The sequence below is a fragment of the Lactuca saligna genome, chromosome 7, assembly GCF_052625555.1.
Source record: "Lactuca saligna cultivar CGN05327 chromosome 7, ASM5262555v1, whole genome shotgun sequence".
Classification (NCBI taxonomy): domain Eukaryota; kingdom Viridiplantae; phylum Streptophyta; class Magnoliopsida; order Asterales; family Asteraceae; genus Lactuca; species Lactuca saligna.
Genome location: NC_136423.1, coordinates 65,352,014 through 65,358,013, shown reverse-complemented (window position 1 = coordinate 65,358,013; position 6,000 = coordinate 65,352,014).

Below are 6,000 nucleotides of genomic sequence, written 5' to 3'. Positions count from 1 at the left end.
AAATTCCAAGGGCCACCCCCTGGTCTTCCTATAATACATAAACCAAATGGGCCGACATTGGTGCCTTCGACCCATAGTACAGTCAAGAGACTCACCTCGGTAGCAAAACCCACAAATAAATCTTTGACTGCAGATCCCCTAGAATTTCTGCGATATCAAACAAATAACATCAAATTAACAATTTGGTTCCAATCCAAATCCAATATTCCATATATAGGGTAAAAATACCATTTTACCCCTACCTAGTTTGGTCCAAGACTAAGGCCCAAACTCACAATAATAAACACCCATAACCAAAAATCATCCAAAGCCCACTTATGGCCAAATTTTCCAAATTAGGCCCAAACCATTACTTGGAGCTTACCTTAAAGCACAATAACTTTTCCCTAATCCAAAACACATATTCCTAGATGGTCCAACAAATCCCCAAGCAACCAATCCCAAAAGATAGCCCAAACCGAAGGCCAAACATACAAGGCGCAATCAGACCAAGTACGTGGGGGGTACAAGCACGTACACGCAACATACTCACTTGAAGGCTTGTATGCTAAGCGTACCTACTTGTACGCCCAACATACTCACCCTTATTCAGCCCAACTTTATTTTTCGCTTAAACCATTAATACAAAGCTCCAAATCATAGATATGACCTCCCTAAGTTGGATTATCACGTAAAGTTGCCAACTTTACGTTCATATACGGCCAAATGAAGCTCTTAAGCTTAAAAGGGACTTAATATATGACTTATTGTATGAATAACACCAAAATTCACATAAAGGTTGCACCTTTATGCTCAAGGATATCAAAACAAACTCAAATATGAAAGGACAATCCCATAAACAACCCAAATCATCCATAGACCCAAAACGAATACCAAAATCATAACAAATTTACCATGAAGAGATCTAGGCATAAGCAAGCCAAGATGCAAACTTGATACCTCAGAAAGTTTTCCCACAAGATGATGATTCTGGATCTAAAGCCTTCCTACCAAGCAAAACAACTTCAAGCTTCTCATCTTTCCTTCCCAATGGAAAAATGTACACCCAATCTTTCTAAAAGCTCAAGAACACCACCAAGAGGCTAAAATGGTCGATCTAGGATTTTTAGGGTATGGAGGAGAGCTTAGAAATGAACTAAAGAGGATAACATAAAGCTTATATAGGGTACAACATGAAATATCAGGATTTCTTACTCACCCTCGTATGCCCAACATACAAGATCTCGCACCCCGATCCCATCCTCATATTACACTAAGCGTACACTCCTTATGCACAGTGTACAACCCTTCGCATCAGTATGCCTCACATACACCATTGATACGCCCCGCGTACTAGGGTTTTCCCTCAAACCCTAACTCATTCGGAAGGCCATAACTTCTTTGATACAACTCCGATTCCGACCATCCTTATATCCATGAAAAGGTATCGAGAAGCCATACACTTTTATCAGCTCACTTGTTATAAAGTTTCCCGAACACAAAATCCAATTCCCATAAAGGCCTGCTACTAATTTACCAAAATACCCCTGACACCAAAACCAATTTGAATGCCCAAATTATCTACATTTCATCACCCACACCTAAATTGGTAACGATTCAGAACAGTTCGTTACAACTCTCCCCCGCTTAAATTAGATTTTGTCCTTAAAATCAATCCTTACCTTTCTCGACACGCCGGAAATCCTGAGCAACACGTCCATAAACCCACTTATACCACAACTTTCCCAAGGTAACCAAAACTAACCCTAGCAAAACTCTCCAAACCCGAAGAAGAAGGAACCCTTAATCCCTTGCAGAAAACCACTTCTACGTTTATGAAACCTGAAATCTCGAATATGTATGACTTCCTGATAGGTTGCCCACACTGAACCACTACCATGTCAAAACCTCATTGAATTCTAGACTTAAATAAACATGCCTAACTCTTGATTATCTTGATGCCTTTGACGATAACAAAAGCACTTATCATCCCTTGATGCGGAACACTTATACTTGACAGAAGGCTCAAATAATCCTTTGAGTAGAATATTCATCCATGTAACGATTAAACTCAAATGAGAGTTGCCCCACAGGGTCAAATCAACCACTCTGATATTATTTAACGCACTACAAGCAACTTAGCATATGCCCCGAATGATAAGCGACTCCCCACACAAATCCCAAATCATTAAGACCACCCCGACTTATCTTGCTGCTTTACAAAAGCAGCTGAGACCTCCCTGGTTACAACTTGCCTACCAACTAACTAGACCACTGGACTCCTACCCTGTTGTTGAGTCAAAAGACACACATATTCTCCCCCATACGACCCCCAAGAGCAAATATCATCTAGTAATAATTTCCCAAACCATCTCGCCACCAACCAAATGCTAAAATGAATGCTACATGACCAATTGTAGTCTTATATCATACCTGGTCTCCAATAGCCTACCATTTCCTTATTCCACACATGTTGTGGTCCTCCTACAGTCTTATAAACTAGCCCACCCTGGTCTAAACCATCTGAAGAATCTGTGACAAATCTTGGTTTTTCCACACCCTCACCGCGGAATAGGGACCAGTGAATGCTACGGGCCACCCCGTAATCTTACAGCACTACCACACTAATTGGCCACTAGCGAATGCTACGGGCCACCCCCAAAATCTTACAACACTTCTACTTTTCCATAGCTACCGCCCATGGTCTTACAGCTCATCTATCAATCTGAATACATCCAGAGTCGAACACACACTCAACCAAGCGTCCAAGCTGGACTCGAGTCATAACTGGAACCCCACCCTGGGTTCACTGAAAGCCTGATATCGTTTGTAGTGACAAAAGAACATGGTTTGGCATGAGGAATCAGAGATTTCACAATGAACATGGTGATTTGGGTGTTCAAGAGATGTACTGAATATGTATGGTGTTACAAAAGGGACATAGATCTACATCTACATAAATAACACACACTTACGCACTCACTTTTACACCTCTCAAGCACACCTCTACAAGTGGTATGAACCCACAATATATAGAGGTGTTTACATGTCTCTCTCTCTCACTCTTTAATACTCATTAGTCAAAAGGCTAACGCACCACATGCAAGTGGGTCTACAAAAGTCAAACCATCTATGAAAGACCCTCACTTTCGTATTTCTGAAGGACCCAAACTTTCATACTTGACAATATAGTTACTTCAAAACATGCTACTTGCATATTCATAAAACAATATTTTACATTGATAAAGAGGTTACAAATGACTGGATACAAACCGACTATTACAAATTGTTATATATATTACACAACTACCCAGGATACTAAACATTTATAAATACATGATCCCTAAATAAAAATATAATATTACAACTATTCAAAACCTTCCGACAGTATATGACTATACCGGTTACTTATCTCCTGCAAATTTGTTAAACATTGAGAGGGTAACCGGTGACGCTTAGTGAGTTCAATAATAGATACAATATAACGTTATGCCATATATATACTTCAATATTGCAGAAGCAAAGAAAAACAACGAACAATAAGGGCATATATGAATCATCGGACAAACTTTCCATATCAATCATTGAATTGATTCAAAGATCTATAATCAATGAGACAAAGATTTCCATACTTGACATACATCAATCAAGCTTCGGCCCAAATGGCACAGAAGACATCCAACTTTGGATTATCATTTTGGTAGATTTCAGGCTTTCAGCTATGTCTAACCTTCTGCCAATGTCGTATAATAGAAATCATTCTCATACGGAGACATGTTCTACATGGCCAGAGGCTACATACCAGTACCAATGAGAATCTAAGTCCTTTCACTGATCACATGGTCAAATGTATTTCTTTGCTATTAAAAATAGCGAATAAAAATAACACGGAAAAATAACCCAGAATAATAACACTGAAAAGCACATAGCACATATAAGACATAACATACAATTGTTCCTATATATTAAACTCACCGTGAAATAATGGGGAGCTAAATAGTAATTTGAGCAGCATTTTGGCTCTAAATATGACTTTCTTCGTAGGAAACTAAGAGATTTATTAAAAAATCGGGCTTTGTGAAGGTAGAGCTTCGAAACCGAAAAATAAATTTTTCCGGCTTCTCGGGAACTTCGGGACGTGTTTCGGGTGCTAAAATTAATATCAGGGCTTTGGGGGAAGTTGGAATGGAAGAAATATGGGTTTAGGGGTGTAAAATGACAATTTTCTAAATTATCCCTGAGAGGTCTCGCACCCTTCTCTTTATAGGGGATGCTTTGGACCGAGGTGGTAGATAAGGAAACATGCGACTCACATGCGAGGCTCCATTTGACTTCTTCTTATTGGAGCGAGGTCTATAGTCCGAGGGGTGGGATGTGTCACCTAAGAAGCTCAAACAACTGGTGTGACACAGGTCGGTGCGAGGTGAGGTGGCTTCGGATGCGAGGGTTGCGACACACATCGCCAGCTAGCCTCGATGACTCAACAGTTCGAACATGTGGCGTGCATAGAGCGAAGGTGACGTGGCCGAAGTATGACTATGCGAATTTTTCTTGGATTTTGTAATTAATTTCGATTTTTGTTCCCCGAACTTCTAAAATCCATAACTTTCGCATACGGGCTCTGTTTTTTACGTTCTTTATATGCACGCGTAGGTAAAATTATGCTCTACAACTTTTGTTTAGACTTCGTTGGCTAATTTGGAATTCATTTTTAATATTATTATTTTTAACAGACTGGGACAGGAAAATCCGTTAAAAATTCATAACTTCTTCACCCGACATCCGTTTTCGTCAAAATTTTTACTGTTGTACTACTAATGACGAGACCTTCAATTCTCGTTTAGGTTGTGTCGGTTAAAAATCACTCGATCTAAAATTCGAGTTTTTAGTTGTCTACTGTTAAGCTGAAACTTAGAAAAATCATAACTTCCTCATACAAAGTCAGATTTTGGCGTTCTTTTTATTGAACTTCTCGGTTTAACGAATACTACGACTTTCATTTAGATCACTAAAGCTAAAAAGTAGTTTATCAAAAACTCACTTTTTACGTCATTTGGCACCGTGTCGGTTTTATCGTGGATCTTCGATTGGTAATAACTTCTTCGGTATAACTCGGATTTCGATGAGGTTTTCGCCTACAAGTTTCTAACGAGATTATTTACAACTTTCGATAATAAAATTTTACTTATTTCAAATTTTATATTTTCACTAAATTTCACTATTTGACTTTTAATTTGAATCTCATAAGACTTCCAATATTTTCTGAGTGATTCTAAACATAGTTTTACTTCGTTTCTAGTAAAAACTATCCGTTAGAACTCAACACTCAATTTCACATAATATTTCATAATATTATTCACTTTTATAATTTACAAAACACGATTCCGAAACGTGTATGTTACAAATACTTCCTCCTTTTGAGGATTTCGTTCCCGAAATCATAACGATTAAAATAAATGTGGATATTTCATTCTTATCTCATTCTTATTTTTTCCAAGTATAATTTGAGCCTCGATGGTGCTTCCACTTGACCAACACCAACTTCATTTCTTTATTACGTAGATTAGTCGTTCATTCGTTTACGATCTTTTCAGTTTTTTTTTTACATATCTTAACTTATTATCCAATTTCTCTTAGGATAATGAAATCGTTTCATCATATACGCTAAAGCATTTGCACAGATAACTCACATGAAATACATCATGAATACCTGCCAAATCTTCAGGCAATTCAGAGCGGTATGCTTGTTTACCCATTTTCTGGATGATTTTGAAAAGACCAACAAAAATAGGACTTAGTTTTCCTTTCTTTCCAAATCGCATAAGACCTTTCCAAGGGAATACCTTCAACATTACGAAATTACCCATCTGGAATTCTATTGGTCGCCTCCTCTTTTCCGTATAGGACTTATGTCGATCCTGGGCGACTTTCATTCTTTCTCGTACAATTTGAATCTTGTCAGTGGTGTCTTGAATCATTTCAGGGCCTCCAAGGATCTTATGTCCTATGTCTCACCAACAT